We start from the raw sequence: 13919 nt of genomic DNA on the forward strand, positions 1-13919 counted from the left end.
CTGATAGCTGTGGACATTGGAGGCAAGAACACATAGGAGTATGACCAGGTTAGAATCTGAGCTGCCTCCACAGCAGGTCCAGAGACCAGCACAGTGTTGGAGGGCATCCTAGGGAGGTAAGGTAGACTGTGACTCCCAGTCTGGGAAAGGACTCTGACAGCAGTGACTCAAGAAAAACATTTATTATTCTTATATTTTGACTTGTTCTGTAGATTCTTTTGGATTTTTTTTACTTTTTTTTCTCCCCGCCCCCTCTGTTATAGTTGTCAATTTTATTGGCACTATGAAATCTAATTAAGCTTTTGAGATTTTCTTTGTCTTTTCCTCAGTAACATTTTATATTGTCGCTATAAACCTCTGCCTCTACATTGGGGTTTTGCAGTTCTGTGGAGTTTTTCTTTTCTTTTTTTTTTCTTTCTTCTTCCCATTTATTTTTCTTTTCTCAATTTTATTTTTTTAAACCTATAAATATTTTTTCTACATTTATTCCTTTGTTTGCTTTTCCTACTGTTCTTTTCCCCTTGCAGTTAATCTTTAATGCATATAAATCTTCATCTACCTCTATTTAATTTTGCATGTCTATTCTTTCTTTCTTTCCTTTCCTCTCAACATATTTGTTACTTCTGATTTCATTGCTTTTTCCCCACTTGGCACCTTGCTTTAGTTTCATTTTACAGTTTGTGTTTTAGTTAGTTTTTTCCTTAACTGGTAGATATAATTTTTGGTTTCCTTTGTTTGCTGGGCTAATCTATTGTACTTTATTTTAGCTGGACTGTTGTGATTTTGCTTATGGGTGTATATGTATATATTCAGTCACACTCTTTATTGTTGTTATAAACCTCTGCCTCTATGTTGGGCTTTTGCAGTTCTGTGGAGTTTTCTTTTTTTTCTTTCTTCTTTTTTTCTCTTTAATTTTTTAAAACCTACTATATTTTGTCTACATTTATTTCTTTGTTTGCTTTTCCTAGTGTTCTTTTCCCCTTGCAGTTAATATTTAATTTATATAAATCTTCTTTATCTACCTCTATTTAACTTTGCATATCTATTTTCTTTCTGCCTTTCCTTTCCTCTCAACATATTTGTTAGCTTTGTTTTCATTGCTGTATTCACCACTTATCACCTTGCTTTAGTTTTGTTTTAGTTTGTGCTTTAGTTTGTTTCTTAACTGGTAGATATAATTTTTGATTTCCTTTGCTTGCTGGGTCAATCTACTGTACTTTAGTTGGACTGTTTTGATTTTGCTTATGGATGTATATGTATATGTGTATATTCCATTAATTTAATTATTATTTGCCTAATTTTGTAGCTGCCATTTGTCTGGGGTTGATCTTTGGTTTCTCATTTTGGAGTATTTGTTTTAATATGATTTAATGCTATAACAAACCACTCATGGAATCTTCATTCCTGACCAGAGATGAAGTCCTGAGCCTTTGGAGTGGGAGCACTGACTCCAAGACCCTAGATTACCAGAGAACTAACCCTAGGGAGTATCAAATAGTGAGAACTCACACAAAGGAAACCGCTTGAATACAAGACCTGGCATCACACAACCACCAGTAGCACTCTGTGCAGGACGCCTCATCTAAACAACAAATAAAGCAAAAATTCAAACCCAGTCAGAAGCAGACAGGATTACCATCTCACTCAGCCTTGCCCATCAGAGGAAAAAAACAAAACAAAACAAAAATTCACCACAAATCTCACCCTATATGAAGCTTACACAAACCACTGGACCAAACTTAGGAGGGCAGAAACCAAAAGGAAGAAATAATTCAACCTTGACATCTGGGAAAAGGAGACCTCAAACACGATAAGTAAAGAAAAAAAAATAATGAAAAGGCAGAGAAATACTACACAAATGAAGGAACAAACTAGAAATACAGAAATCCAAATAAATGAAGAGGAAATAGGCAAACTACCTGAAAAAGAATTCAGAATAATGATAGTAAAGATGATTAAAAAAAAAAAAACCTTGAAAACAGAATGGAGAAAATGCAAGAATCAATTAACAAAGACCTAGAAGAATTAAGGAGAAGGAAATGGCAACTCCAGTATTCTTGCCTGGAGAATCCCGTGGACAGAGGAGCCTGGTGGGCTGTCATCCATAGGGTCGCAAAGAATTGGACACAACTGAAGCTACTTAGAAGAAGCAGCAACAGAAGAATTAAAGAATAAACATACAGAGACAAACAACACAATTATTGAAATTAAAAACACTCTAGAAGGAATCAATCAGAGAAGGCAATGGCACCCCACTCCAGTACTCTTGCCTGGAAAATCCCATGGACGGAGGAGCGTGGTAGGCTGCAGTCTGTGGGGTCACGAAGAGTCGGACACGACTGAAGCGACTTAGCAGCAGCAGCAGCAGCAGAAGGAATCAATAGCAGAAAATCTGGAGCAGAAGAATGAATCAGTGAGCTGGAAGATAAAATGGTGGAAATAACTTCTGAAGAGCAGAATAAAGTAAAAAGAATGAAAAGAATTGAGGATACTCTCAGAGACCTCTGGGACAACATCAAGTGCACCAGCATTTGAATTCTAGGGGTCCCAGAAGAAGAAGAGAAAAAGAAAGGGTATGAGAAAATTTTTGAAGAGATTATAGTCAAAAATTTCCCCAACATTGAAAAGGAAATAGTCAATCAAGTCCAAGAGGAGCAAAGAGTCCCATACAGGATAAACCCAAGGAGAAATATGCCAAGACACATACTAATCAAACTAACAAAGACTAAACACAAAGAAAGAATATTAAAAAGCAGCAAGGAAAAAGCAACAAGTAACATACAAGGGAAATCCCATATGTTTAACAGCCGATCTTTCAGCAGAAACTCTGCAGCCCAGAAAGGAATGGCAGGATATATTTAAAGTACTGAAAGGGAAAAATCTACAACCAAGATTATTACTGTACCCAGCAAGGATCTTATTCAAAATTGATGGAGAAATCAAAAGCTTCTCAGAGAAGCAAAAGTTAAGAGAATTCAGTACCACCAAACCAGCTTTACAACAAATGTTAAAGGGACTTATATATAGTCAAGAAATACAAGAGAAGAAAAATATTTACAAAATCAACCCCAAACAACTAAAAAAAATGGCAATAGGAACAAATATATCAATAATTACTTTAAATGTAAATGGATTAAATGCTCCAACCAAAAGAAACAGACTGGCTGAATGGATACAAAAACAAGACCCATATATATGCTGTCTACAAGAAACCCACTTCAGACCTAAAGACACATATAGACTGAAAGTGAGAGGATGGAAAAATATATTCCATGCAAATGGGAACCAAAAGAAAGCTGGAGTAGCAATCCTCATATTAGACAAAATAGACCTTAAAATAAAGATTACAAAAGATAAAGAAGGACACTACATAATGATCAAGGGATCAATCCAAGAGGAAGACATAACAATTGTAAATATCTATGCACCCAACATAGGAGCACATCAATACATAGGACAAACACTAACAAACATAAAAGGAGAAATTGACAGTAACACAATAATAGTAGACTTTAACACCCCACTCACACCAATGGACAGATCATCAAAACAGAAAGTTAATAGGGAAACACAAGTCTTAAGTAATACATTAGATATTAGATGACATGGATCTCATTGATATCTTCAGGACATTCCATCTGAATGCAGAACAATACACCTTCTTCTCAAGTGCACATGGAACATTCTCCAGGATAGACCACATCCTGGGTCACAAATCAAACCTCAGTAAATTTAAGAAAATTGAAATCACATCAAGCAACTTCTCTAACCACACCGCTATGAGACTAGATATCAACTACTAGAAAAAGAGTATAAGAAACACAAAAACATGGAGATGAAACAACACGTTTCTAAATAACCAACAGGTTACTGAAGAAATCAAAAGGGAAGTCAAAAAATTTCTAGAAACAAATGACAATGAAAACACAACAACTCAAAACCTATGGGATGCAGCAAAAGCAGTCCTAAGAGGTAAGTTCATAGAAATATAATCCTACCTTAAGAAACAAGAAAACATTGAATAGACAACCTAACTTTACACTTAAAACAACTGGAAAAAAAGAACAAAAAACTGCAAAATTAGTAGAAAGAAAGAAATCATAAAGATCCAAGCAAAAATAAATGAAAAAGAAATAAAAATAGTAAAGATTAATAAAACTAAAAACTGGTTCTTTGAGAAGATAAACAAAATTGACAAACCTTTAGCCAGACTCATCAAGAAAAAGAGAGAGAAGAATCAAATCAACAAAATCAGGAATGAAAAAGGAGAGGTTACAACAGACAATGCAGAAATATGAAGGAGTATAAGAGACTATTATGAACAACTATATGGCAATAAAATGGATAACCTGGAACAAATGGACATGTTCTTAGAGAAGTTCAATCTTCCAAGACTGAACCAGGAAGAAATAGAAATTATGAACAATCCAATTACAAGCACTGAAATTGTAGCTGTGATGAAAAATCTCCCCAAAAAACAAAAGCCCAGGACCAGATGGCTTCACAGGAGAATTCTATCAAACATTTAGAGAAGAGCTAATGCCTATCCTTCTAAAACTCTTTCCAAAAATTGCAGAGGAAGGAACACTTCCAAACTCATTCTATGAGGCCACCATCACCCTGATACCAAAACCAGATGAAGACAACACAAAAAAAGAAAACTACAGGCCAATATCACTGATGAACATAGATGCAAAAATCCTCAACAAAATTTTAGCAAATAGAATTCAGTACCACATCAAAAAGCTCATACACCATGATCAGTTCAGCTCAGTCGTGTCCGACTCTTTGCAATCCCATGAATCGAAGCACACCAGGCCTCCCTGTCCATCACCAACTCACAGAGTTCACCCAAACTCATGTGTTTCAAGTTGGTGATGCCATCCAGACATCTCATCCTCTGTCTTCCACTTCTCATCCTGCCCCCAATCCCTCCCAGTCAGGGTCTTTTCCATTGAGTCAACTCTTCTCATGAGGTGGCCCAAGTATTGGAGTTTCAGCCTCAGCATCAGTCCTTCCAATGAACACCCAGGACTGGTCTCCTTTAGGATGGACTGGTTGAATCTCTTTGCAGTCCAAGGGACTCTCAAGAGTCTTCTCTAACACCACAGTTCAAAAGCATCAATTCTTTGGCGCTCAGCTTTCTTCACAGTCCAACTCTCACATTCATACATGACTACTGGAAAACCCATAGCCTTGACTAGATGGACCTTTGTTGGCAAAGTAATATCTCTGCCTTTTAATGTGCTACCTAGGTTGGTCATAACTTTCCTTCCAAGGAGTAAGCGTCTTTTAATTTCATGGCTGCAATCACTATCTGCAGTGATTTTGGAGCCCCCCAAAATAAAGTCTGACACTGTTTCCACTGTTTCCCCATCTATTTCCCATAAAGTGATGGGCAGTGCCAAAGAATGCGCAAACTACACACAACGCACTCATCTCACACCATGATCAAGTTGGGTTTATTCTAGGAAACTAGGATTCGTAAATATATGCAAATCAATCAATGTGATATACCATATTAACAAATTGAAAGATAAAAGCCAGATGATAATCTAAATAGATGCAGAAAAAGCCTTTGACAAAATTCAGCACCCATTTATGATTAAAACTCTTCAAAAAATGGGCATAGAAGGAACCTACCTCAACATAGTAAAGGCCATATATGATAAGCCTACAGCAAACATCATTCTCAAAGGTGAAAAACTGAAAGCATTCCCCCTAAGATAGGAACAAGACAAGGGTGTCCAGTTTCACCACTATTATTCAACATAGTTCTGGAAGTCCTAGCTACAGCAATCAGAAAAGAAAAAGAAATAAAAGGAATCCAGATTGGAAAAGAAGAAGTAAAGCTCTCATTGTTTGCAGATGACATGATACTGTACATAGCAAACCCTAAAGATAGTATCAGAAAATTACTAGAGCTATCAGTGAATTTAGCAAGGTTGCAGGATACAAAATCAAAACATGGAAATCACTTGCATTTCTATATACTAACAGTGAAAAATCAGAAAGAGAAACTAAGGAATCAATACCATTCACCACTGCAATGGAAAGAATTAAATATCTAGGAATAAACTTACCTAAGGAGACCGAAGAACTGTACACAGAAAATTATAAGACACTAATGAAAGAAATCAAAGATGACATAAACAGATGGAGAGATATTCCATGTTCCTGGGTAGGAAGAATCAATATTGTGAAAATGACTATACTACCAAATGCAATCTACAGTTTAAATGTGATTACCAAATTACCAATGGCATTTTTTTCACAGTACCAGAACAAAAAATTTCACAGCTCATATGGAAACACAAAAGACCCTGAAGAGCCAAAGGAGTCTTGAGAAAGAAGAATGCAGCTGGAGGAATCAACCTTCCTGGCTTCAGGTTATATTACAAGGCTACAGTCATCAAGATAGTATGGTACTGACACAAAAACAGAAATATAGACCAATGGAACAAGATAGAAAGCCCAGAAATAAATCCATGCACCTGAGGGTACCTTATTTTTTACAAAGGTGGCAAGAATATAAAATGTGGCTAAGACAGCCTCTTCAATAAATGGTGCTGGGAAAACTGGACAGCTACATGTAAAAGAATGAAATTAGAACACTTCCTAACACCATACACAAGGATAAACTCAAAATGGATTACAGACCTAAACGTAAGACCAGAAACTATAAATCTCTTAGAGGAAAACATAGGCAGAAAGAACATTCAATGACATAAATCAAAGCGAGATCCTCTATGACCCACCACCTAGAGTAATAGAAATAAAAACAAAAGTAAACCAAGTGGGACCTGATTAAACTTAAAGGCTTTTGCACAGCAAAAGAAACTATAAGCAAGGTGAAAAGACAACCCTCAGAATGGGAGAAAATAATAGCAAATGAAACAACTGACAAAGGATTAATTTTCAAAATATACAAGCAGGTCAGATAACTCAATACCAGAAAAACAAACAACCCAATCAAAAAGTGGGAAAAAGACTTAAACAGACATTTCTCCAAAGAAGACATACAAATGACTAGCAAACACGTGAAAAGATGCTCGACATCGCTCATTATTAGAAAAATGCAAATCAAAACCACAATGAGATATCACCTCACACTGGTCAGAATGGCCATCATCAAAAAGTCTACAAACAATAAATGCCAGAGAGTCTGTGGAGAAAAGGGAACACTCTTGCACTGTTGATGGGAATATAAATCAATACAGCCACTATGGATGACATTATGGCAATTCCTTAAAAAACCAGGAATAAAACCATCATACGACCCAGCAATCCCACTCCTAGGCATATACCCTGAGGAAACCAAAATTGAAAAAAACACATGTATCCCATTGTTCATTGCAGCACTATTTACAATAGCTAGAACATGGAAGCAACCTGGATGTCCAGAATAAAGAAGTATGGTAACATATACACAATACTGTATTATTCAGCCATAAAAAGGAATGCATTTGAGTCAGTTCTAATGAGGTGGATGAACCTAGAGCCTATTATACAAAGTGAAGTAAGTTACAGAATGATAAATATCATATTCTAACACATGTGTTTGGAATCTAGAAAAATGGTACTGAAGAATTTGTTTACAGGGCAGCAATGGATAAATGGACATAGAGAATAGACTGATGGACATGGTGAGAGGGGAGGAGAGAGTGAGAAGTATGGAAAGAGTAACATGGAAACTTACATTACCATATGTAAAATAGATAGCCAACAGGAATTTGCTGTATGGCTCAGGAATGGGATGGGAAGGGAGATGGGAGGGAGGTTTAAAAGGGAGAGGATATATGTATACCTATGGCTGTCTGAATGCAGAGTTCCAAAGAATAGCAAGAAGAGATAAGAAAGTTAATGCAGCGATCAATGCAAAGTAATAGAGGAAAAGACAGAATGGGAAAGACTAGAGATCTCTTCAAGAAAATTAGAAATACCAAGGGAACATTTCATGCAAAGATGAGCTCAATAAAGGACAGAAATGGTATGGACCTAACAGAAGCAGAAGATATTAAGAAGAGATGGCAAGAATATACAGAAGAACTGTACAAAAAAGATCTTCATGACTCAGAAAATCACGATGGTGTGATCACTGACCTAGAGCCAGGCATCCTGGAATGTGAAGTCAAGTTGGCCTTAGAAAGCATCACTACGAACAAAGCTAGTGGGGGTGGTGGAATTCCAGTTGAGCTATTTCAAGTCCTGAAAGATGATGCTGTGAAAGTGCTGCACTCAATATGCCAGCAAATTTGGAAACCTCAGCAGTGGCCACAGGACTGGAAAAGGTCAGTTTTCATTCCAATCCCAAAGAAAGGCAATGCCAAAGAATGCTCAAACTACCACACAATTGCACTCATCTCACATGCTAGTAAAGTAATGCTCAAAATTCTCCAAGCCAGGCTTCAGCAATATGTTGACTATGAACTTCCTGATGTTCAAGCTGGTTTTAGAAAAGGCAGAGAGGAACCAGAGATCAAATTGCCAACATCCGCTGGATCATGGAAAAAGCAAGAAAGTTCCATAAAAACATCTATTTCTGCTTTATTGACTATGCCAAAGCCTTTGACTGTGTGGATCATAATAAACTGTGGAAAATTCTGAAAGAGATGGGAATACCAGACCACCTGATCTGCCTCTTGAGAAATTTGTATGTGGGTCTGGAAGCAACAATTAGAACTGGACATGGAACAACAGACTGGTTCCAAATAGGAAAAGGAGTATACGTCAAGGCTGTATATTGTCACCCTGCTTATTTAACTTATATGCAGAGTACATCATGAGAAACGCTGGACTGAAAGAAACACAAGCTGGAATCAAGATTGCCAGGAGAAATATCAATAACCTCAGATATGCAGATGACACCACCCTTATGGCAGAAAGTGAAAAGGAACTAAAAAGCCTCTTGATGAAAGTGAAAGAGGAGAGTGAAAAAGTTGGCTTAAAGCTCAACATTCAGAAAATGAAGATCATGGCATCCAGTCCCATCACTTCATGGGAAATAGATTGGGAAACAGTGGAAACAGTGTCAGACTTTATTTTTCTGGGCTCCAAAATCACTGCAGATGGTGACTGCAGCCATGAAATTAAAAGGTGCTTACTCCTTGGAAGGAAAGTTATGACCAACCTAGATGGAATATTCAAAAGCAGAGACATTGCCAACAAAAGTTCGTCTGGTCAAGGCTATGGTTTTTCCTGTGGTCATGTATGGATGTGAGAGTTGGACTGTGAAGAAGGCTGAGCGCAGAAGAATTGATGCTTTTGAACTGTGGTGTTGGAGAACACTCTTGAGAGTCCTTTGGACTGCAAGGAAATCCAGCCAGTCCATTCTGAAGGAGATCAGCCCTGGGATTTCTTTGGAAGGAATGATACTAAAGCTGAAACTCCAGTACTTTGGCCACCTCAAGTGAAGAGTTGACTCATTGGAAAAGACTGTGATGCTGGGAGGGATTGGGGGCAGGAGGAGAAGGGGACGGCAGAGGATGAGTTGGCTGGATGGCATCACTGACTCGATGGACGTGAGTCTGGGTGAACTCCGTGAGTTGGTGATAGACAGGGAGGCCTGGCGTGCTGCAATTCATGGGGTCGAAAGGAGTTGGACATGACTGAGCAACTGAACTGAACTGATGGCTGATTCATGTTGAGGTTTGATAGTAAACAACAAAATTTTGTAAGGCAATTATCCTTCAATTAAAAAAATAAATGAATTAAAATAAAAAATATATAAAAATGTGTTGAATGCCATGAAAGCAGTACTCAGAGGGAAACTTATAGCAGTAAATGCCTATGTTAAAACAAAGAAATATTTTAAATGAATAATTTAGGGACTTCCCTAGTAGACCAGTGGTTAAAACTCTGTGCTTCCAGTGCAGGCAACACAGATTCCATCTCTGGTCAGGGAACTAGGGTCCCATGTGCTGCACAGCCAAAAAATAAAATAATAATAATTTAGCTTTACACCTTAAAGAACTAGCAAAAGAACACAATAAACACAAAGCTAGAAGGTGGAAGAAAATAATAAATATTAGAATAAAGATAACGAAGTTAGAGCATAGGAAAACAGAATAAGTGAAAATAAAGTTAGTTCTTTGAAAAGACCAACAAAATTGACAAATTTTTAGCTAGAATAACACAGGAAGAGAAAGAGGAGACCCAAATAACTAAAATCAGAAATGAAAATGAGAACATTACTACCTACTTTACAGTAATAAAAATAACTATAAGAGAATACTATAAACCATTGTATGCCAAAAAATTAGATCTATATGAAATGTACAAGTTCCCAGAAACACAGATCTTAAAAACAGACTCAAGAAGAAATAGAAAATCTTGATAGACTTATAGTCAGTAAAGATTGAGTCCGTAATCAAAAACCTCCTTCCCAAGAAAGAAAAGCTCAGAGCTAGATGGTGTCACCAGTGAATCTACCAAACATTTAAAGAAAAATTAACATCAATCCTTCACAATTCTTCCAAAGGACAGAAGAGGAGGGAATACCTCCTAATTCATTCTATGAAGTCAGATAAACACATTCCAAGAAAAATTATAGCTCAATATCCTTTATGAATATAGATACAAAATTCTTTAAGAAAATACTAGCAAACAGAATCCATTGGCATATTAAAAAGAATAGACACTATGTCCAAGTAGGATTTATCTCAAGAATGTGAATGTGAATCAGTATAAGAAAATCAATCAGCATGATCCACCACATTAATAAAAGAAATGAAAAAATCATATTATCTTCCCAACTGATGCAGAAAAATCATTTGACAAAACTCAACACCCTTTCATGTTAAAAAAAAAAAATTAAGAAAACTAGAATTGATTGGCACTTTCTCAACATGATAAGGGCATTTATAAAAAAAGAACCCACAACTAGCATCATACTCAGTGGTGAAAGACCGAAAGCTTTCCCCCTAAGAACAGGAACTAGATAAAGATGATCACTTTCTCCCCTGCTATTCAACATTTATTGGAAGTTCTAACCAGGGCAATAAGGCAAGAAAAAGAAATTAAATGCACCCAAAAGGAAAAGAAGTCTATCTATCTCTATTTGCAGATGACATGATCCTATATAGAGAAATTCCAAATAATCCACATAGCTACAATAACTATATAGTATTATATAGTAACTACACACTATAATAAATTCAGAAAAGTTGCACAGTAGACAAAATCAGTTATGTTTCTATACATCAACAATGACCAAGCTGAAAACAATTCCATTTACAGCAGCATTCAAAACGATCAAGTACCTGAGAATAAATTTCCCCAAAGAGGTGATTTTTACACTAAAAATATAAAACATTGTTAAAAGGCACTAAAGAAGACCTAAATAAACAAACAAACAAAAATCCTTTGTTGATGGAATATTTCTATTTTAAGGCCCAAGGATATCTACAGGTTTAATGCAATCCCTTTTAAAATTCAAGCAGTCTTTTTTACTTTTTTTTAAGGAATGGAAAAGCTAGTTCTCAAATTCATATGGAATTGCAAGTTGCCCTGAATGAGCAAAAACAATCTTAAAAAAGAAAAACAAAGTTGGGGAACACACACTTCCCCATTTCAAAACTTACTACAAATCTACAGTAACCAAAATAGTGTCATAATAGCACAGGGATAAACATGTAGATCCGGAGAAGGCAATGGCACCCCACTCCAGTACTCTTGCCTGGAAAATCCCATGGATGAAGGAGCTTGGTAGGCTGCAGTCCATGGGGTTGCTAAGAGTCAGACATGACTGAGCGACTTCACTTTCACTTTTCACTTTCATGCATTGGAGAAGGAAATGGCAACCCCCTCTAGTGTTCTTGCCTGGAGAATCCCAGGGACAGGAGAGCCTCGTGGGCTGCCGTCTATGAGGTCGCACAGAGTCGGACACGACTGAAGTGACTTAGCAGCAGCAGCAAACATGTAGATAAATGGAGTAGAATTCAGAGTTCAGAAATAAACTCATTTATCTATTGCCAGTTGACTTTCAACACTGGTGCAAGACCATTCATTGGGAAAAACTAACCTCTTCAACAAATGGTGCTGGGACAACTGGATATTCAAATACAAAAGAGTAAAGTTCAACTCCTATCCACATCACATACAAAAATTAACTCAAAATGGATCAATGACCTAAGTATTAATATAAGAGTTCATACTACAAAACTCATAATAAAATATACACTATCATATGTATCTTGGAAAGCAAGGACTAAAGAAAGAATTTTCAAATGAACGTTTCAAGAACTTTGCCAGACTATAGAAGAGATATTTTGAATATTCTCAAATCATGCTATACAGCTTTGACCCTGTATAAGCATAGAAAACCTCTTTAAAGCTGCAAGTAACACAAAGCTATCATTTATTAAGCACTTAGTATGTACCAGTCCCTTCACATATGCTATTCTTTTTAAACTTTTTAATTCACCCAATATCAACAGGTATTCTACATCATTGAAAAAAAAATAGAAGCTACAATCTGGAATTCCCTCAAATTTTTGCTACAGAACCTATAAGCTCACCTTTATCTGAGCCCATTCTTTCTCCTTCCCTCCTATTGCAATAAAAGAGGTGTTAATCTTTTCATCTATAGAAAAAAATACTCTACCAGAACTCTGTATCTCATTTGCTCCATTTCACCCTACCCATCTTCAATCTCTCCTTTTCTTCTGGCTCCTTCTCATCAGCTCCTAAACATGAGTCTCACCTATCTCAATATAATAAACTAATATTTTCCCTCCAGATAATCATCTTTACTTTCCCCTCCAGATAATCATCTTTTCCTCTCATTCTAGTCAGTTAAGTATCTCAAGAAACGAATCACCAGTCCAGGTTTGATGCATGATACAGGATGCTCGGGGCTGGTGCACTGGGATGACCCAGAGGGATGGTATGGGGAGGGAGGTGGGAGGGGGGTTCAGGATTAGGAACACGTGTACACCCATGGAGGATTCATGTTGATGTATGGCAAAACCAATACAATATTGTAAAGTAATTAGCCTTCAATTAAAATAAATTTAAATTTAAAAAAGAATTGTCTCTATTTTATATCTCTGTTTTCTTAACTCAACTTATTTGTCCAGTATGCCTTCCTCATCAACACCTCTACCACAACCATTTTTGCACTAATTGAGAACAAGATCTTCGGTCTTTATCTCGATTTCTCAATTACAACAGTGTCAATTCCTCCCAAGTTATATATTTCACATAAAGACTTTAGTTCCAACTGAAAGTACAGGAGGCAGATATTGTTACTAAGGCTGCACAGGGATCTTATTGAGCAAATGGCTTGGGATAAGATGCTGAGCTTTGCGGGAGAAGTGAGGGCAGTGGAGAAAGGCAGTGAAAGAGAAGCAGGGAGGAATGGACCACCTCCCCCTGCGAGGGGCACCCCATCAGTGAGTATGTTCTTGAAATGACACAGGAGCAGGGTTCTTCCAGGCTCCACATTTGCCCCTTTCATCATGAAGGAAGAATAGCTGAAAAGAATAGATGCTTTGAATACTGCTGTGAAGCAGAAGAAAACCAAGACAGTGTTTTAGTTAAATAAGTAAACGAGAGGGAAAAAAAAGGAAAGGAAGCACAAAGCCCAAAGTACCGGTGGCAAATATCCACCAGGGAAGATGAGCATGAGGAGGAAGATCCCAAAGATGGCAAATTCTTCTTTCTTGAAATACTTTTCCTTTGGCTTCTATTTTGGAGAAGAAAATGGCAACCCCCTCTAGTATTCTTACCTGGGAAATCCCATGGATATAGGAGCCTGGTGGGCTACAGTCCAGGGGGTCACAAAGAGCTGGACATGACTGAGCGACTTCCCCTTCACTTCACTTGACTTCTATTTAACTACACTTTCCCTAGTATGCCTCTTACTTCTCTATTCTTGCCCCCAGTTGCTTTAGGAGCTTCTTTTCCTTATTTGTCTT

Source organism: Bos grunniens, chromosome 10 (genome assembly GCF_055505025.1).
Source record: "Bos grunniens cultivar Pamir isolate PY7600 chromosome 10, Bosgru_T2T1.0, whole genome shotgun sequence".
Taxonomy (NCBI): domain Eukaryota; kingdom Metazoa; phylum Chordata; class Mammalia; order Artiodactyla; family Bovidae; genus Bos; species Bos grunniens.